The sequence below is a fragment of the Haliotis rufescens genome, unplaced genomic scaffold, assembly GCF_023055435.1.
Source record: "Haliotis rufescens isolate VD_foot unplaced genomic scaffold, xgHalRufe1.0.p SCAF_20, whole genome shotgun sequence".
NCBI classification, from domain to species: Eukaryota; Metazoa; Mollusca; class Gastropoda; order Lepetellida; family Haliotidae; genus Haliotis; species Haliotis rufescens.
The window spans coordinates 2,647,377-2,668,963 of NW_025963891.1; the positions used below are offsets into that span (position 1 = coordinate 2,647,377).

Genomic DNA, 21,587 nt, shown 5'->3' on the forward strand with positions numbered 1-21,587 from the left:
TATACTGTGTCTGAGTGGGGTATTCATGTTAAACTGCGGCATGGGATCTCAGTGAGCTAGCACTATAAATCGGCATCAGTCCGGACTAGTACAAGCAGCCACACACACACACACACGTGCATGCACGTCGCTATATAAGTGCAATAATCTTGGACGTGACATAAAACCCCATTTCACCTCACCATAGATCTCGTGTGGAAGATAATAGTCTATGTTGTTTCACATTGTTAGATAATTCATGTTGTGGGAGACATTACCTTGTTTCACATGTTTGCCTGTTAGATGTTGTGTGGGAGATATTACCTTGTTTCACATTGTTGTCTGTTAGATGTTGTGTGGGAGATATTACCTTGTTTCACATTGTTGTCTGTTAGATGTTATGTGGGAGATATTACCTTGTTTCACATTTTTGCCTGTTAGATGTTGTGTGGGAGATATTGCTTTGTTTCACATTGTTGCCTGTTAGAAGTTGTGTGGGAGATATTACCTTGTTTCACATTTTTGCCTGTTAGACGTTGTGTGGGAGATATTACTTTGTTTCACATTGTTGCCTGTTAGATGTTGTTTGGGAGATATTGCCTTGTTTCACATTGTTGTCTGTTAGATGTTATGTGGGAGATATTACTTTGTTTCACATTGTTGCCTGTTAGATGTTGTTTGGGAGATATTACCTTGTTTAACATTGTTGCCTGTTAGAAGTTGTGTGGGAGATTTACCTTGTTTCACATTTTTGCCTGTTAGACGTTGTGTAGGAGATATTACCTTGTTTCACATTGTTGCCTGTTAGACATTGTGTGGGAGATTTACCTTGTTTCACGTTGCTGCATTTCATTCGTTAACAAAATAACAAGCACTAGTTATCAGCCCAAGAGCACACATGTAATGGGTCTCTGTTTGTTGTCGATGTGTTGTAAGATTTAGGAACACACATACAACTCCTCGGCTGACCATACCTGTTTCATATTTGCACAGCTGAGTATATTAGGAAACAGCTTCAAATCATGAAGTTAAGAGATTAGGTTTTGTGAAATATCAAATCATGTCGTGTATTTATTGAGTGATTTATGACTGTTTTGTTATTGGCACATTGCCATGGTAACTAATCTGAAGTTTGTCACTCTTTCTATTGTAGTGATAAAATCCTTGATGGAGAATATTTTCTAATTTAATTGGTCAGTCTGATGTGATCAAGTTATAAAAGATCAGTGAGGAGAGCAGAGTGAGTGAGTGGACGAGTGAGTGAGTGGATGAGTGAGTGAGTGAGTCGGTGGGTGGGTGGGTGGTCAGTCAGTCAGTAGGGTGGTATGGTTTATAATTGTATTTGTACAAGTTAAGAAGGAAACCAGTCAAGGTGAAATTATTTTGTGATAATAATTCATCTAGTTGTTCCACATGTACTTCACTGCTTTGATAATGGTTACAAGTGTATCATCTGAAACAGGCTCTGTGGGATGGACTCTCCCCTGGGAGCTGAGAAAGCAATTTGCATGCTGATCAGTTTACCAAGATATTGTTTGGATAACATCATGAGTGTACTTTAGGGTGTGTAGCATAATATAAAGTTGAATATACATCATAAACAATCTTTATTGTTATGACATGTGCAGTAATATCATATTTATGTCATTTCAGTTTGGGACTGTTATTAAATTCATGACCTTTTGACCAGTAACCCAATTCCCTAATTCAACTTCTCATATGTGGTAATATCTCTTCGTATGGTACTGTTTATCCAGACAGTGTTATTTGTTTTGCCCTGGCTCCGCTGATCAAATCATCATGAGGTCAATGTCACCCAAGCAAACCTACCTCCTCATACAGAAGGTCATATTGTGGTGGGACAGAGGCCGGTTTGGGATATTTTGAAGGGGTGTCAAATTTTGAATTTTAAAAATTATGTGAAGGGTGCATTCAAGTCAGACATTGAGATTAAGATGGAGAGGGATACTAATGAGTCTGACTGCATTCCATTGTTACTAAGGAATGTTTTTGGTTCATTTCATCGGGGTCCATTTGTGGGGATGAGGTGGGAAATCCCACCCCAAGTCACCTGCATTGTCCCCTTCTTTGAGAGGCATTTAGAAGCATTTATTGCCCCCTGATGTACACCTAACCCCTAGTCTGTCATACAGACCCTGAAACAAATAGTTCCAACACAGCCCATGCAAGTCAATAATATTTGGCAAGTCTAGATTACTACAGATCAGGAGTATCTGAAAATGAAGAATGTCTCTGGGCTCCTTTTTATTATTTTTAATAACTATAATTTAACAACTGTTTTTTTTTCTGTAAAATGGTTCATTTTAGAGACTAGATGTTTGTCTAACCCCCTCCCTCCTAGCATCATCAGGCAACACCTTTCAAGTAGTTTCTTACTTCATTTTTTCTTGCAGTACCTGCAGCTTCCACCAAACATCGGGTTTTTTATTTCCCTAACAAATACACTGAAGTGATTGTATTCCTTTAATTAATTTCTACTTTCTAACAAGGTTTTAGTTAAGGGAAATATGTAAAACAAGACAACTTGGTTTGGCCTTAGATAAAACACAGAATACTGGACATATTGAATCGAAAAGTCTAGTATATGTATTAGAATAGGAGTATATTGTACAGAGCATCCTCATAGGTCAGGGTACAAGCCAGGGCTTGATATATGGAACGTTTAACTTGTACCGGGTGCATGTTGACATAAATTCTAGTTGCACCACACAAAACCAGGTTGCACCCTGATCCCTTCAAATTATCAAAGTTGAAACACAGGTGCCTAAACTAGACAAAATATGAAGTAAAATCTCAGATCTCTGATGTCTGTGCCATGATTTTACATAAATTTATGATATCTTGCTGTTAAACATAATAGGAACACATGATCTTGAAGTCCTAAAGTTTGATAATGTCAAGAAAGCAGGACAAGTTACAAATAACAGGGATTAGTGATGTAGTATGATAGTAAAGCTTAGCAGTTTTTAGTGGGTTCAAAGATCGATGTTGTGTGGAAAAGAAAGATTAATCAGACACAAGTTTTTAATTTTTGACATGCACTTGGTGCATGTAGACATAAATATTAGGTTGCATTTTTCAATAATAGGTTTTTACATGTTTTATGCAGCTCAGTCGAGCCCTGCAAGCATATTACTTGTAATATATATTTGGCATAATAATACATTATATATTTACATAGAAACAAGCTGACATATATGTAGTTACATACCGTATTTAACGTAATAAGTGCTCAGGGCGATCTCAAAATTAGAAATAGGGGGCTCTTATTAGAACATTATTTTGGTGAAAAAAAATATAAAAATTTGTGGTTTATGCAGACAGCCTGAAATGTTTATATATGACAGATATATTTTTCCGGAATTTAATTGCCCATAATTAAGGGTGCATATAACACGCGAGTGCATATTATATGCGAATAATAAATCTTGTATACATTGATCAATCGGAAGGGGTTCTAATTGGGATTGTTCACTTGCCAGTATATTAGCAAATATAGCCGTGCTTATTGGAGCAGTGCGCTTATTACGTCGTATAAAGTATATTGTTTTCTAAATTGATAACGAATGGTTGCATCAAATTATGCTGATGATCTTAAAATACACACTTGGTCCTGGCATTATGTGTATTGACTGTAGTGTAGTCTCGGTGATATCGCAAAATATATAGTATCTTTTGTCTGAGGCAAGGATGGTTTGGATTGTACTTTGGCCTCTCTTTATAACATATGCAATGAATGTTAACAGGTGATTGTTGAAGATATTGGGGTGAAAGCTATTGCATTATAAGATACTGTATGTTTGTACTTGTATTAATATGAAACAGTTGTAATAACATTCTGTGTGTATTAGATGTTGTTGTCCTGCATCCTCCTCCTCCCCACACCAGCAAGGGTTAACCCCTATCTTCATGCTGGTGTTCCTTTGTCAGTGCTAATTAGTGCCCTGTGGGGTTACCAATTACATGTCTTGATAAACTTGGCTGTTAATTGCTGAAACATTGCTGGTGTGGCATTCAGCAATTTAGCAATCAGCAGTTGCTCACTCTTGTAGTGATGTGTTTGATTGATGTAGAATGGCTTATGGATATTTTATGATTGTTTCCCTGCAGACTGGGGACGACTCCCTGACAGCTCCGGACAGCCCCATCACCCCCTACCCCCCTGGTGTCACGTTTCTCCTCCTGCACCATGAGGGTTGGACCGATGACCACGTGCGGGCTCTCATTCCCGCCCCTTCCCCTCCATGCTGCTGGCAGCCTCTGAGAGAGATGGCCAGTCAGACTCATACAGTGTTGCAGCTTGCACTGGGAGGGCAGCAGTATGGGTGAGTGATAAATGTCTTATAGAATGGTTTAAATGTGTTTGTGATATAGTATAATGAACTGTTGAGACTCACAGTGTTGCAGGATACATTGGGAGGGCAGCACCATGGGTGAGTGATAAATGTCTTATAGAATGGTATGAGCTGATATAGGTGTTTGTGATATGGTATGATGAATAGTTGAGACTCACAGTGTTGCAGGATACATTGGGAGGGCAGCACTATGGGTGAGTGATAAATGTCTTATAGAATGGTATGAGGTGATATATATGTTTGTGATATGGTATGATGAATAGCTGAGACTCACAGTGTTGAAGGATACATTGTGAGGGCAGCACCATGGGTGAGTGATAAATGTCTTATAGAATGGTATGAGGTGATATATGTGTTTGTGATATGGTATGATGAATAGTTGAGACTCACAGTGTTGCAGGATACTTTGGGAGGGCAGCACTATGGGTGAGTGATAAATGTCTTATAGATCTTAGTGATTGCTATCCCCCAGGAATGTAATACACAGGGATGAATATGTCCATCTGTCACAATACTGCACACATGTCAACAAAATTGTGCCATTGTAATTTGATGGATAAGGAATGTGAAATTTTGTCATTTTCAAAGAATGAAGTTGGACTTTGCAATACATGGTTTGTATGACAGCAAGGGTTGTTTCATAAGCACAACTTAAAAGCTATACATGTGGACTACATGAGACATTGATACTTGACTTGGTACTTCGAAAGTTTGGCTTGTGAGTCAGTGTAAAGCTTGTCCTATGAGACTCAGTGTTGGGGGGTATGTCTGATGACTCTTATTCTGTAGGAGTCTTTTCATCTGGTAAAGGGTGCACAGGTTGCCCAGTCGTCTACGGCGCCGCTTTTCGCTGTGCAGAGTTACGTCCCCTGGGCACGCCAGAAACCTATGATTGTGGGTTCGAATCCCGGTTCGGCCTGATTATGTTTCTAGGTTTGTCAGCACCATACCCGTGCTCGTGGGTTTTACCGAAGTGGTAAACGTCCGAGACCTGCCACCTCCCACATTAAGCTGACACACCGCAATATAACTGGAATACTGTTAAAAGCGGCGTTAAACACAACTCACTCACTCACTCATCTGGTGAATGTTCAGCAGGTCCAGCCACCATGAAGTTTAGAATAAATCTTCAACAACCCTGTTCTCCCTGTTGAGACCCCAGTTAGAATCGGTTTTCAGCAACCCATGCTTGTCTCCCCGTGAAGATCTGGGTTAGAATTGGTCTTTGGCAACCCATGCTTGTCTCCACATGAAGATCTGGGTTAGAATTGGTCTTCAGAAACCCATGCTTGTCTCCACGTGAAGATCTGGGTTAGAATTGGTCTTCAGAAACCCATGCTTGTAAGAAGTGGCTAATGGGATTGGGTGGTCAGGCTCGCTGATTTGGTTGATGTATGTCATTGTATCTCAATTGTGTAGATTGATGCTCATGATATCAATCACAGGATTGTCTTTTCCAGATTTGATTATTTACAGACAGCTGTCATATAGCTAGAACAGCTGAGTGTGGTGCTAAACAACAAACAAAATCATATTAATGTGTTTAGCTACATATAATCAGAGCGTCCTCCCTTAATGCCTAACAAAGTCGGGGAGTGCCCCAGTGGTCAAAGGCACTACACATTGTTGTGCAGAGAGGCATCCCTCAGCCATGCCAGAAACTTAGGACAATTGGTTCTAATCTGAATTGACGATGTTTACGAGTCTTGTTTCGACAGCATCCCCATGCTCATGGGTTTCCCCGAAGTGGTAAATGTTTCCGACCTGCATCACTTCAGGCATTCCTCCCACTTGCACATGATCAAGCAGACAGGTAGTGATGTAACCAAGCAATCTAGGATTGGTTGGGAACTTTCATGGAATCTTACTTGACCAAGATTCTACTGATGGTGACAAAACATATTAACCTTTGGGAGAAGGGTGCCTATACCTGGGTGGACATTTTGAAATTTTGACCCATATTGATAATTTAGTCATATGGAAATATGCAAGAAATGGAGAACTCCTGCCTGTTCACTAACAAAATCCTTAGCAGTCTACAAAACCTAGGTTGTTGAATAAAGTCTTGATGGTTTGTGGGTCAGGGAAGTGAAGCTATCTCCATAGTATTGCAATTGTTAAACTGCCAACAATGGTCACCTAACCAGGCACTGCTTGGCGTGGGTATCGTATCGTATCGTATCGCAGTCAGATGGGAGAGGTTTGCAAACAGGCCCAGTGTGGCGGACATGTTTTACCTATTGCTACGCTGATGATAAATGCAGTCAGACACTGATAATGACAGCCACAGACATTGATTTGACAAGTGAAGCTGTGTACCAATGTTTGTAGAGGATAGATGATGTGTGAGGTAACTAGGACTTCAAAAAATAGTCCCGCTCGCTGTTTCCAAGAGGACAGTGGGAGTCGAGTCAGGTGGTTCTGCTCGGGAGTTATGATACAGATGATAATGTCGCAAACATGGAACAGATTCCTTTAGCAATTGTATCTCTGATTGATGGATGTATTGGAGTGTCTGTGTTATGCAGACTGGATGTTTTCTGTTGGCATCTGGTTCCGTGAATTATGCACTGTTTGCTTGGTCCTGGAACTAGTGTTTATCTTCACTGATAAGAAATACGCACAAAAAATTCAACTTTTTGCTGTTGCCGTGAACTGATAATGGTTTGCAGTAAGATAAACACATTATCTGGGGTTAGCTCTTCAGTTACTCCTTCTTTGAGGAAAACTTTCTTCGCGGGGCACCAGCTTTCTGGACAGGTTTATATCATGCTAGGCAAGTGTGCATGGGAAAACGAGTCGTTTTTCACAAACGGATAACAAACATCACTGATTTTCCTCCAAACTTTTGGTGTTAAACTGTTATTACTATCAAGCGTAACTGATGTGCTATTTTGATATTTCAGTATTTTGATAATTAGTAGATAAAAAATTACATTTATCGTGATGAAGATTAATTCTGGTGTATATGCTGTTGATAAGGTTATCGGTGGAGTGTGTGGCCAGCCCTCCTCTACTGGTGTGATTCCAACAGGCTGCATGAGCTGACCCATGAAATGCACTTTCTGGCCTCAAGATTAGCTGAAGCTGCCTAACAGTGTGACCAGCTGTTGGAGGTGGGGGAGGGGGGGCACCCTGGGGCAGAGTGGAAGGGCAGAGTTCTGACTGCTTGATGCTTATATTATTATATTACTTTCAATCCACCATCTGCTGCTGTCTTGCCCATGGTGATAACTGCTTGTGCAACCCCCTCCCATTCACCCCCAGCTCCCTGTATATTCCCCCACTGTCCTCGAGCTCCCCTCTCCTCCCCCACTGTGTCCTCGCTTCTCCACCCCAATGTGTCATTGCATCATCTGTCCTGTGAAGATCCAGGAGCATCCAGGATGAGGATAGGTCTTCAGCAACCCATACTTGACGTAAAAAGCGACTATGATTGTTGTACGAGGCGACTAACAGGATCGGGTGGTCAGGCTCGCTGACTTGGTTGATGCATGTCATTGTATCCCTATGGTGTGGATAGATGCTCATGATGTCAACCACTAGATTGTCTGGTCCAGACTCGATTATTTACAGACCACTGTCATATAGCTGGAATAATGCTGAGTGCGGTATTAAACAACAAACAAAACAAACGTTGTGTTTTCTCTTCCCCACCCTCACTTTGTCCTTTCCACTCCCACTGTGTCATGTTCCCCCTCCCCCTCTTCCACTGTCCTCTCTTCCCCACTCCCACTGTGTCCTCTTCCCCCTTCCCCTCTTCCACTGTCCTCTCTTCCCCTCTCCCACTGTCCTCTCTTCCCCTCTCCCACTGTGTCCTCTTCCCCCTCCCCCTCTTCCACTGTCCTCTCTTCCCCTCTCCCACTGTGTCCTCTTCCCCCTCCCCCTCTCCCACTGTGTCCTCTTCCCCCTCCCCTTCTTCCACTGTCCTGTCTTCCCCTCTCCCACTGTGTCCTCTTCCCCCTCCCCCTCTCCCACTGTGTCCTCTTCCCCCTCCCCCTCTTCCACTGTCCTGTCTTCCCCTCTCCCACTGTGTCCTCTTCCCCCTCCCCCTCTCCCACTGTGTCCTCTTCCCCCTCCCCCTCTTCCACTGTCCTCTCTTCCCCTCTCCCACTGTGTCCTCTTCCCCCTCCCCCTCTTCCACTGTCCTCTCTTCCCCTCTCCCACTGTGTCCTCTTTCCCCTCCCCCTCTTCCACTGTCCTGTCTTCCCCCTCCCACTGTCCTCTTCCCCCTCCCCCTCTTCCACTGTCCTCTTCCCCCTCCCCCTCTCCCACTGTGTCCTCTTCCCCCTCCCCCTCTTCCACTGTCCTCTCTTCCCCACTCCCACTGTGTCCTCTTCCCCCTCCCCCTCTTCCACTGTCCTCTCTTCCCCTCTCCCACTGTGTCCTCTTCCCCCTCCCCCTCTTCCACTGTCCTGTCTTCCCCTCTCCCACTGTGTCCTCTTCCCCTCCCCCTCTTCCACTGTCCTGTCTTCCCCCTCCCCCTCTTCCACTGTCCTGTCTTCCCCTCTCCCACTGTGTCCTCTTCCCCCTCCCCCTCTTCCACTGTCCTCTCTTCCCCTCTCCCACTGTCCTCTTCCCCCTCCCCCTCTCCCACTGTGTCCTCTTCCCCCTCCCCCTCTTCCACTGTCCTGTCTTCCCCACTCCCACTGTGTCCTCTTCCCCTCCCCCTCTTCCACTGTCCTCTCTTCCCCACTCCCACTGTGTCCTCTTCCCCTCCCCCTCTTCCACTGTCCTCTCTTCCCCTCTCCCACTGTGTCCTCTTCCCCCTCCCCCTCTCCCACTGTGTCCTCTTCCCCCTCCCCCTCTTCCACTGTCCTCTCTTCCCCACTCCCACTGTGTCCTCTTCCCCCTCCCCCTCTTCCACTGTCCTCTCTCCCCCTCTCCCACTGTGTCCTCTTCCCCCTCCCCCTCTTCCACTGTCCTCTCTTCCCCTCTCCCACTGTGTCCTCTTCCCCCTCCCCCTCTCCCACTGTGTCCTCTTCCCCCTCCCCCTCTTCCACTGTCCTCTCTTCCCCACTCCCACTGTGTCCTCTTCCCCCTCCCCCTCTTCCACTGTCCTCTCTTCCCCTCTCCCACTGTGTCCTCTTCCCCCTCCCCCTCTTCCACTGTCCTGTCTTCCCCCTCCCCCTCTTCCACTGTCCTGTCTTCCCCACTCCCACTGTGTCCTCTTCCCCCTCCCCCTCTTCCACTGTCCTGTCTTCCCCTCTCCCACTGTGTCCTCTTCCCCTCCCCCTCTTCCACTGTCCTGTCTTCCCCCTCCCCCTCTTCCACTGTCCTGTCTTCCCCACTCCCACTGTGTCCTCTTCCCCCTCCCCCTCTTCCACTGTCCTGTCTTCCCCACTCCCACTGTGTCCTCTTCCCCCTCCCCCTCTTCCACTGTCCTGTCTTCCCCACTCCCACTGTGTCCTCTTCCCCTCCCCCTCTTCCACTGTCCTGTCTTCCCCCTCCCCCTCTTCCACTGTCCTCTCTTCCCCACTCCCACTGTGTCCTCTTCCCCCTCCCCCTCTTCCACTGTCCTCTCTCCCCCTCTCCCACTGTGTCCTCTTCCCCCTCCCCCTCTTCCACTGTCCTCTCTTCCCCTCTCCCACTGTGTCCTCTTCCCCCTCCCCCTCTCCCACTGTGTCCTCTTCCCCCTCCCCCTCTTCCACTGTCCTCTCTTCCCCACTCCCACTGTGTCCTCTTCCCCCTCCCCCTCTTCCACTGTCCTCTCTTCCCCTCTCCCACTGTGTCCTCTTCCCCCTCCCCCTCTTCCACTGTCCTGTCTTCCCCCTCCCCCTCTTCCACTGTCCTGTCTTCCCCACTCCCACTGTGTCCTCTTCCCCCTCCCCCTCTTCCACTGTCCTGTCTTCCCCCTCCCCCTCTTCCACTGTCCTGTCTTCCCCACTCCCACTGTGTCCTCTTCCCCCTCCCCCTCTTCCACTGTCCTCTCTTCCCCTCTCCCACTGTGTCCTCTTCCCCCTCCCCCTCTTCCACTGTCCTGTCTTCCCCTCTCCCACTGTGTCCTCTTCCCCCTCCCCCTCTTCCACTGTCCTGTCTTCCCCTCTCCCACTGTGTCCTCTTCCCCTCCCCCTCTTCCACTGTCCTGTCTTCCCCTCTCCCACTGTGTCCTCTTCCCCCTCCCCCTCTTCCACTGTCCTCTCTTCCCCACTCCCACTGTGTCCTCTTCCCCCTCCCCCTCTTCCACTGTCCTGTCTTCCCCTCTCCCACTGTGTCCTCTTCCCCTCCCCCTCTTCCACTGTCCTGTCTTCCCCCTCCCCCTCTTCCACTGTCCTGTCTTCCCCTCTCCCACTGTGTCCTCTTCCCCCTCCCCCTCTTCCACTGTCCTCTCTTCCCCTCTCCCACTGTCCTCTTCCCCCTCCCCCTCTCCCACTGTGTCCTCTTCCCCCTCCCCCTCTTCCACTGTCCTCTCTTCCCCTCTCCCACTGTGTCCTCTTCCCCCTCCCCCTCTCCCACTGTGTCCTCTTCCCCCTCCCCCTCTTCCACTGTCCTCTCTTCCCCACTCCCACTGTGTCCTCTTCCCCCTCCCCCTCTTCCACTGTCCTCTCTTCCCCTCTCCCACTGTCCTCTCTTCCCCTCTCCCACTGTCCTCTCTTCCCCTCTCCCACTGTCCTCTCTTCCCCTCTTCCACTGTCCTCTCTTCCCCTCTCCCACTGTCCTCTTCCCCCTCCCCCTCTCCCACTGTGTCCTCTTCCCCCTCCCCCTCTTCCACTGTCCTCTCTTCCCCTCTCCCACTGTGTCCTCTTCCCCTCCCCCTCTTCCACTGTCCTCTCTTCCCCTCTCCCACTGTGTCCTCTTCCCCCTCCCCCTCTTCCACTGTCCTCTCTTCCCCTCTCCCACTGTGTCCTCTTCCCCCTCCCCCTCTCCCACTGTGTCCTCTTCCCCCTCCCCCTCTTCCACTGTCCTCTCTTCCCCACTCCCACTGTGTCCTCTTCCCCCTCCCCCTCTTCCACTGTCCTCTCTCCCCCTCTCCCACTGTGTCCTCTTCCCCTCCCCCTCTTCCACTGTCCTCTCTTCCCCTCTCCCACTGTGTCCTCTTCCCCCTCCCCCTCTTCCACTGTCCTCTCTTCCCCTCTCCCACTGTGTCCTCTTCCCCCTCCCCCTCTCCCACTGTGTCCTCTTCCCCCTCCCCCTCTTCCACTGTCCTCTCTTCCCCACTCCCACTGTGTCCTCTTCCCCCTCCCCCTCTTCCACTGTCCTCTCTTCCCCTCTCCCACTGTGTCCTCTTCCCCCTCCCCCTCTCCCACTGTGTCCTCTTCCCCCTCCCCCTCTTCCACTGTCCTCTCTTCCCCACTCCCACTGTGTCCTCTTCCCCCTCCCCCTCTTCCACTGTCCTCTCTTCCCTTCTCCCACTGTGTCCTCTTCCCCCTCCCCCTCTTCCACTGTCCTCTCTTCCCCACTCCCACTGTGTCCTCTTCCCCCTCCCCCTCTCCCACTGTGTCCTCTTCCCCCTCCCCCTCTTCCACTGTCCTCTCTTCCCTTCTCCCACTGTGTCCTCTTCCCCCTCCCCCTCTTCCACTGTCCTGTCTTCCCCTCTCCCACTGTGTCCTCTTCCCCCTCCCCCTCTTCCACTGTCCTCTCTTCCCCTCTCCCACTGTCCTCTTCCCCCTCCCCCTCTCCCACTGTGTCCTCTTCCCCCTCCCCCTCTTCCACTGTCCTGTCTCCCCCTCTCCCACTGTGTCCTCTTCCCCCTCCCCCTCTTCCACTGTCCTGTCTTCCCCTCTCCCACTGTGTCCTCTTCCCCCTCCCCCTCTTCCACTGTCCTCTCTTCCCCTCTCCCACTGTCCTCTTCCCCCTCCCCCTCTCCCACTGTGTCCTCTTCCCCCTCCCCCTCTTCCACTGTCCTGTCTCCCCCTCTCCCACTGTGTCCTCTTCCCCCTCCCCCTCTTCCACTGTCCTCTCTTCCCCACTCCCACTGTGTCCTCTTCCCCCTCCCCCTCTTCCACTGTCCTGTCTTCCCCTCTCCCACTGTGTCCTCTTCCCCCTCCCCCTCTTCCACTGTCCTGTCTTCCCCTCTCCCACTGTGTCCTCTTCCCCCTCCCCCTCTCCCACTGTCCTGTCTTCCCCTCTCCCACTGTCCTGTCTTCCCCTCTCCCACTGTGTCCTCTTCCCCCTCCCCCTCTTCCACTGTCCTCTCTTCCCCTCTCCCACTGTGTCCTCTTCCCCCTCCTCCTCTTCCACTGTCCTGTCTTCCCCTCTCCCACTGTGTCCTCTTCCCCCTCCTCCTCTTCCACTGTCCTGTCTTCCCCTCTCCCACTGTGTCCTCTTCCCCCTCCCCCTCTTCCACTGTCCTGTCTTCCCCTCTCCCACTGTGTCCTCTTCCCCCTCCCCCTCTTCCACTGTCCTCTCTTCCCCTCTCCCACTGTGTCCTCTTCCCCCTCCCCCTCTTCCACTGTCCTGTCTTCCCCTCTCCCACTGTGTCATTGCGTCCTCCCCTCCCTTCCCCACTTTATCCTTTCCGCCCCCGCTGTATCCTCTTCCTTCCCTCTGTCTTCTTCTCCCCCTCCCCCTCTTGTACTGTCCTCTCCTCCCCACTGCCTCCTCCCCCTCCCCCAGTGTGTACAGATCCTGTGACCCCCAGTCACAACACACTTGGAGGGATGCTTCTCTTCAAGGGGGGTAGATTAGACCAATTACTGACTGCCCCCTGCCAGGACCTGCTGTCCTGCTCAGACTCCTGGAGATCTGTGAAACAGGGAGTCCTAGGTGCTGAAACATGTGGCAGGGAGGAACTAGCTTCATTGTCCAGATTGTTCCAGTTTGGGCGAGACAGCTTTTAGTGGGGCTGGTAATATGTCATGTATGTTTGATAACATAACATTAAATTCCTGGCATTATCACAATTATCAGAAGGTTTATTTACATATTTAATTCCAATGTGAAGAATGTAAACAGCGTTGAAGAATATTTGTATAAAGAGGTTTTGAGGGTGTGATTAAATTATGTAAGTAGATATTAAACATGTCAGAGTGGTGATAGCTGTTGTTTGGGCACGATAAGGAAACGGAACAAATGCTAAATAAAAGCATGCATGCTTCTTGTGTGGAAATGGACTTAATGAACTGTATGATCTACAAGAGGACAAGCAAGAGAGGTACGGAAACACTTGTATATTACATATATTTCTGTTAAACCACCTAAAGTTAAAAATATATGAACAAAAATCCTTCTTTGAATGGTTCATGTTTGCTTGCAACAACTTCCAAATTTTTCTGAACTAAGTAAGTAACGTGAGAGTCGGCCATTATTTGGGGAATGGTGTTAGAAGGATCATTAGGATAATGCATTTGAAATATGAAAGGCTTTCTTGAAAATAATCTCTTAACTTATTTTGCTTTTTTGAGGCACAAGTTGTGAAATATGCATTTTTGTGTCAGGAAAGCATTAGCCTGTGCAGTGGAGGTGTATCTCTCTGCTGATGCTGTGGGCTGGTGATGACCTACATCAGGTCACCCAGTACAACCACCAATGTAATAGACAGAGACTCCTTGGATAGCTGGAGTAAAAGTGTAACCAACAGCGCCTGTGACTGATGGCTTTGGGGGTTCTTACCATAGCAAGATAGGTGTCTGGGTAGAACCCATCTTCACATCTTCTTGTGGTATCAGGCTGGTTTAATGTGACCCATAAATGTGCATCCAGTATGCACAAATATAAACTACCTACGCGATTAATCACAAAGATCAAAGAAGAACGAAGCATGGTATATTTCACGATAAAACATTGTTCTATCATGACGTCATGTCTGGAGATTTGGATAAGCGCTCGCAACTTGATGACGTCATATATTGAGCGCATTAACTTTGAGAGGGAAGTGTCTTGTAAGTTGTTCCCAGTAGATGTCGCTGGGCCTCGCAGATGAACGAAAATTTGGAGAAAGGGTACAGATACTGGATGTGATGATTGTGAGAATATGCGGAAAATATTCACCCACCTGTTCGTTAAAGGGGCACTAATCTCTGGCTTCTTCTCGGCTGTCTGACACTGGCCGCTAGGGCTCACTAGCCGCCGTGAGTCGATTTGCTCGCTAACCCAACTGAGCGTGACAAGAAACTAGGCTACCGTCTGCAAGGACAGCTAAATAAATGTGGAGGCAATATTATTACATATTTTTAAACACAGTGGTTTCCCCTGATCTATGAAGATTTCCACAAAGGGCACATGTTGATTAATTTCTTTAGCCTAAACAAACAGACAAAAAGACCGCTGAAATCTCATCGGATGTTGTTATTTGTAAATACCCCTGATAGTTTAGGTATAAAAAAAAGTATTCCTGCAGTGAAAGCATTTTCGGAATTCCGATTCCATGGATAATACGATTTCTACTCTCTTGTTGTCATCCATGTTTTCTGGTATAACCCTACACTTGTGTATTTGCTGTCATTCACTTGATGCTCAGTTAATGAATTTATTACAAGTATAATTACTGGAGGCACCACTCAGATTACCTGATAAAGGTTCCCATTTGGCATTTCTTGTGTCTGGGCTTATTATTCAGTCTAAATCCAGGTTTGAAGTGAGGCGAAATATGAGTTATGTAATATGCACGTGGCAGCCCAGCAAAAGATGAATGATCATTGATTACTTTTTTGTAAATCAACGGATCATTCCTAGCTATCAAAGGATCAACAGAAAATACGTTGATTGATTAATCACTGTTATCTTGCAAAGTGGATATGTCAAAAGTAAGTGTTTACATGTGTAGGTTTACTAAAGCCAAGGGAATACACTCATATCATGGCATGAAGTGCTGATGTAAAAACAACATACTTTGTTCAAAGGGCTAACCGCTAATACGTTGATTAAATGCTCATTGTTATCTAACTCAATGGATTTGGTACAATAACACACTGTTTATTCCCCCTTGCAGCATTTATTGTACGATAAACAACTCTCATTCGTTGTTTATTTCTTAAATAAGAAGTCTCACACCTTTTGATATTAAATGTATCAGCACAAATCAATAAAAGTTTTTATCTCTGAGGCTTGGCTTTTGTTGATGGGTGTTGATATATTTGAGAGAGATTCTCTTTGTCATTAAAATCTTTCTTCCAACCGTTTCAGTTTGTAAACAGTAGTGAGCTGTGCCTAGAGCTAAAAAGTACAGCTCACTAGCTTCAGTAGCAGAGAGATTAGTGATGTCATTTGATTGTGACCTCATGGTAGACGATGATGTCACAATGGTCTGCAAGCACTGACACATTCCATTGTAGCTGTATCTCCTGGGAGATCTCACCCAAGCCATATCATCTGTGGCAGCCAGATGTGGAAAATAAATATACAAAACATTAATCATTCTGCATTAAATTAATTAATTAATTTATCAGTGGTTTGAAGAGTTCCAGCTTCTTAATAAACACTGTTTCTTATCATAATGATAACTTCTTAAGTTATACCATGTCATGGTGTAGTATGGCCACTTAAACTTACGAGGACCCTTATGAAAATACTAATTGAGTTCTCGAGCCTCTCTTCAACAAACTAGAATAAAAATCTGATAATGTATTCTAAACTCTTATTTGTCGACAGCCTTTCTAACGTTGATAACATTTTCCTATGGCACTTTCAGCTGGATGTGCTTATCATGATTAAGCTACTGGAGCCCCTTGGTCAAGGGAATACAGGAAGCTGACATTGTAGACTTACCGTATTCGACGTAATAAGCGCCCTGCTCCAATAAGCGCCCATGTCGATATTTGCTAATATATTGGCTAGTGAACAATCCCAATTAACACCCCTTCCGATTGATCAATTTACTAGAGACTTATTTTTTGGCTAATAATATGCACTTGTGTGTTATATGCACCCTTAATTATGGGCATTAAATTCTGGAAAAATATATCTGTTGTATATAAACATTTCAGGCTGTCTGCATAAACCACGAAATTTTTCTTTCAACTCTTGACTTTTTCACCAAGATAATATTCTAATACAACCCCCTATTTCTAATTTTGAGAGCGCCCTGGGCGCTTATTACGTCGAATATGGTATTTGGGAGTATCCCAATAATGTGAAACTGTCTGGACCTCTTGAACCATGCCTACATGTCACTGAACTTTCAGTCCAAAGTCAGATACACATTGGAAGAGGTTATTAGGGCCTGATGTTGTTGGTGCCTAAGGCTTTGTGATACACTGGGATGGTATCGTGTATAAGCCATCTGTTGAGTGCCAAGTTTGGTAGACACAGTGAAACCCCTTCATCATGTTTAGTCCAGACCCTGTCAGTCAAGAAATCTTGCTTTCCGGTCGATGATGCAAGGAATGTCTATGTAATTTTACTGGTAATAGTACATCTGGATTAAAGGGGTTTCACTGGTAATAGTATATCTGGATTAAAGGGGTTTCACTGGTAATGGTACATCAGGATTAAAGGGGTTTCACTGGTAATGGTACATCTGGATTAAAGGGGTTTCACTGGTAATGGTACATCTGGATTAAAGGGGTTTCACTGGTAATAGTACATCTGGATTAAAGGGGTTTCACTGGTAAAGGTATATCTGGATTAAAGGGGTTTCACTGGTAATGGTATATCTGGATTAAAGGGGTTTCACTGATAATGGTACATCTGGATTAAAGGGGTTTCACTGGTAATGGTACATCTGGATTAAAGGGGTTTCACTGGTAATGGTACATCTGGATTAAAGGGGTTTCACTGGTAATGGTACATCTGGATTAAAGGGGTTTCACTGGTAATAGTACATCTGGATTAAAGGGGTTTCACTGTATTTCAGAGTAAAACTGAGAAAGTACAAATGAACGACAATGTGAATTAAGTGCATGTATTGGGTACAAAATCTCTTTGAAGGATGCTCATGGATGAACCCATGATGAAGGCTGTGGCCGCCCATCCCCACCTGTCAACAGAAGCAGCAGCTGGTGGGGGAAGAGAGGTGGTGTTTGTGCCACTGTATCATGCACTCACCAGGGCTTCATCTCAAGTTCAGGGGCGGTCGGGTAGTCTAGTGGTTAAAGCTTTTCTCACCACGCAGAATGTGTGAAGCCCATTTCTGGTGTCCCCTGCCGTGATATTGCTGGAATATTGCTAGAAGTGGCGTAAAACCATACTCACTCACTCATCTGATGTTCACTGATAAGGATGTGTTTCTGTGTGTGTGTGGACCCAGTCTCTCTGGTACCTACTCCAAGTGTCCTGGTTGTGGAGGCTGACTCCGTAATCATAAAGATGGTTTGATACCACCCATGATGTACTAGTCTGAATATGTGTCATGTTCCACACAGAAGAGAGGGTGTGAATTAGACTTGCGCAAGTCTCTAAGGCAATAGAAGAGAGGGTGTGAATTAGACTTGCGCAAGTCTCTAAGGCAATAGAAGAGAGGGTGTGAAATAGACTTGCGCAAGTCTCTAAGGCAATAGAAGCGAGGGTGTGAATTAGACTTGCGCAAGTCTCTAAGGCAATAGAAGAGAGGGTGTGAAATAGACTTGCGCCAGTCTCTAAGGCAATAGAAGAGAGGGTGTGAATTAGACTTGCGCAAGTCTCTAAGGCAATAGAAGAGAGGGTGTGAATTAGACTTGCGCAAGTCTCTAAGGCAATAGAAGAGAGGGTGTGAATTAGACTTGCGCAAGTCTCTAAGGCAATAGAAGAGAGGGTGTGAAATAGACTTGCGCCAGTCTCTAAGGCAATAGAAGAGAGGGTGTGAATTAGACTTGCGCAAGTCTCTAAGGCAATAGAAGAGAGGGTGTGAATTAGACTTGCGCAAGTCTCTAAGGCAATAGAAGAGAGGGTGTGAATTAGACTTGCGCAAGTCTCTAAGGCAATAATTATTAGTTTAAATCATAATTTCTAGATTATGCAAATAATAAGAACAAATTGTCCCTATAAGAGACTGGAGTACTGTCCACTATACTAGACTTGCCTTTTAGGAGGATAGAATTACTCCACATCCATGGACTTGTCTTTCAATACAGCCTTGGAGCAAGGCTAGGTATGAATATACTGGGATCAAAATGAACCTATTTGAAAAGTTTGCAATTTTGCTCGCAATTCCTTTCTTTCTACTGGTATATATTGATCAGCATGTCCATCTGTCATCATCAGCTGATTGTGGTGATCAGTGTTGTGGTGCCCACTGTCTGGGTGTTTATGAAGCCTGTGATGTGTTTGGGCACATGAAGCTGACACTCCACACTGACTGAAATACTGTTTCAGTTAACATTAAACCAAACTTACTCTAAGCTTTTGGTCATTTCAGGGTTAGAAACTAACAGTTTTTGTCCACTGTTCCTTATAATGATAACATATAGCAAAACCCTTAAAATGGGCCAATTTCTACTAGTCCTTAGGATACCTTTACCACTGGGCTGTTTGGTAAGGACTACAGGACTAGTGCCAATTTCTAACGCTGCATTTTCAAGGAACTTGTTTGAGAAAGATTCTACTGATGATGTCAACTCAATAGCCCTGTGTCGCAGACCTCAATAGCCCTGTGTCGCAGACCTCAATAGTCCTTTGAAGCAGACCTCAATAGTCCTGTGAAGCAGAAATCAATAGACATGAGGAGCATATTTGCAACTTGCAAGACTTACAAGCTCTGACATGTATATTACTTCCAAAGCTGATTGTCGTACACCTGTATGTTGTTTATAAATTGGTATGTTTAGGAGGAGTTTTAGCATGAATTCAGACATGGCACTGATGAGATACTACACAGTCCAAGAAGCTTGACTGCTCATCTGGAGGTTGTGTTCACCAGGAGATGGAAACCCAAACTCATTTAGACAGGAAGAAGTGTACAATAAATCACACAGAATTTGTTATTCAAGAGTAGAGTTCACTTTACATACATATAAAGCTGACATGATTAGCCATTCATTCCATGGTGTATATTTTATGAGGATTGTTTGTCGGCGGGGTAACTAGAGCCAGGTGTGCTCCCTCACAGTGGGACATGACATCCCAGGGGGGACAATCTACATCAGACTTGCACAAGTCTCTAAGGCAATTATTAGTTTAAATCATAATTTCTAGATTATGTTAATAATAAGAACAAGTTGTCCCTATAAGAGACAGTACTGTCCATTATCTAGACTTGCCTATTAGGAGGATACAATACTACACATCCATGGACATTTCTTTTGGTACAGCCCTAGAGCAAGGCTAAATCTACATGTGCAATGCATTTCTCCCACAAACCTGTAGACATTCACAAAGTGTAGCATGTAATTGATAGACATCAGAAATTCCGTCATGACACTGCTACAATGACCTGCAGAGCTGCATTGTGTTGAGGTGATTGGGCTGGTTTGTTTGTGTCTGACTTAGAACTTAAAGAGGTTTTAGTAGACCAACATTTAAAAAGAAAATATTTTAGAATCTTCATTTTTCACTTGTCCTTGTTATTACTCTACGTTTGATAGGGATATTTCCATGACACACAAAACTGATTCTCATAATGCCCGGTGTATATTTAGTTATATCTGACATGACTGATGGTCCTTGTCAAAAGTTGAGTAGTATATGTAATACATAGGGTTCCAGGGGATGTGTGTCGTTCAGAGACCCTTGAACTGAAGAATTCCAATCTTTTCAAAGAACTGTCGCAGCGATAGAAATTGGCACTAGTCCTGTAATCCTTGCCAAACCTCCCAATAGTTAAGGTATCATAGTGAGTGAGTGAGTATGGTTTTACATCGCTTTTAACAATATTCCAGCAATATCATGGCGTGAGACACCAGAAATGGGCTTCACACATTGTACCCATGTCGGGAATCGAACCTGGGTCTTCGGTGTGACGAGCCAACTCTTTTTCCACTAGGCTACCCGACAGGCCCTAAGGTATCATTAGGACTGGTAGTAATTTGCTATTTTGTAAGGGTTTTGCTGTATGTTGTCATTATAAGGACTTGTGGACTAAACATGTTAGTTTCTATTATTGCTGTACATTTGCTTGGGAATGTTTGGATGTTTGGGTCAGGGTTTGTATGAGAGACTGGGGTTGCAGGGGCACCCTTAACATTTATGCTGTACCTTAAGATTGTTAATTAGTGTTTTGTCACTAAACATTCCATCCTAACTTGGGGGCACGGGTGACCCAGTCGTCTAAGGCGCCGCGATTCGCTGTGCAGAGTTGCGTCCCTTGGGCACGCCAGAAACCTGTGAGTAGGGGTTCGAATCCCGGTTTGCCCCGATTATGTTTCTAGGTTTGTCAGCACCATACCCGTGCTCGTGGGTTTCACCGAAGTGGTAAACGTCTGAGACCTGCATCACTTCGGACTTTCCTCCCACATTAAGCTGTCACGCCGTGATATAACTGGAATACTGTTAAAAGCGGCGTTAAACCCAACTCACTCACTCACAAAACTTTCCATCCTGAGTGCTGTGTATGAGTGGGGGAGTGTGTCTGTTAATATGGTTGTTGCTGCTTCTAGCTTTGTCCAAGCAGTATTGCAATAGGGGACACCAATAATGGGCTTCATCCACTGTACTGGGAACAGAACCTAGGTTAGTCTGTCTTACAGACCCTGATACAAATATATCAACTACAGCCCATGCAAGTCTATAATGTTTGGCAAGTCTAGATTACTGCAGTATCTGAAAATGAACAGAATCACTGGGCTCCCTTTTTTATATTTTTATTAAGATAACTGAGCAACTGTTTTTTCTGTACGATATGTTCATTTCAGAGACTATGTTAGTCTAAACCTAGGTCTTCAGTAGTTTAAACTGACACTGTAACTACAGGGCTTCCTCAGCGCCCCTGATCGATGTTTGTTGTGGTCTAGTGAGGTTCCTGGTGTGTCTAGGTTTTAAGTGAGTGAGTTAATATTGCTGTTTGCTGTGTCATCAGTTTTTCTGCTCTTTGCAGGGGGTTTAGTTAGAAAGTTTGGGAGAGACAGTGCTTGAAGGCAAAAGACAGTTGAAACAAGGGTAGAGACCTGCGTTGATGAGGATGGAGGAAGACAATGGATGATATCCTAAAATCAACTCTATCAAGAATAACAAATTTCATTCTACAGAAATGCCCAGTTGAGACAGGGAACAAAAATAGAAGATTTATATGGCAATAATAAGAACATGGCAAATGATTATGCAATTTCTTATTTAAATGCTGTGCATACTCAGTAAGGGTCATCCTGTGGCTTGTATTCATTGCCTTTGTGACATAATCTTTTGGTCCATGTTGGTCAGACAGGTTGGACCCAGATGTTGCAGCTTATGTTTTTTCATCAGTTGACACCTGTTTCATATCAATAAGATCAGGGGCAGTCGGGT

The 21,587-nt window shown here is 45.5% G+C and overlaps 1 protein-coding gene across 1 annotated transcript in view; it reads left to right on the forward strand.

The window, feature by feature from the left end:
* The window catches only part of LOC124142722 (chondroitin sulfate N-acetylgalactosaminyltransferase 1-like), a 76,995-nt gene that overhangs the window by 22,008 nt on the left and 33,400 nt on the right, over positions 1–21,587 (forward strand). Inside the window, exon 2 of the mRNA XM_046511326.2 lies at positions 4,111–4,325. The gene's annotated coding sequence lies outside the window, so the exon portion shown is untranslated. The remainder of the gene's footprint in view (positions 1–4,110; positions 4,326–21,587) is intronic.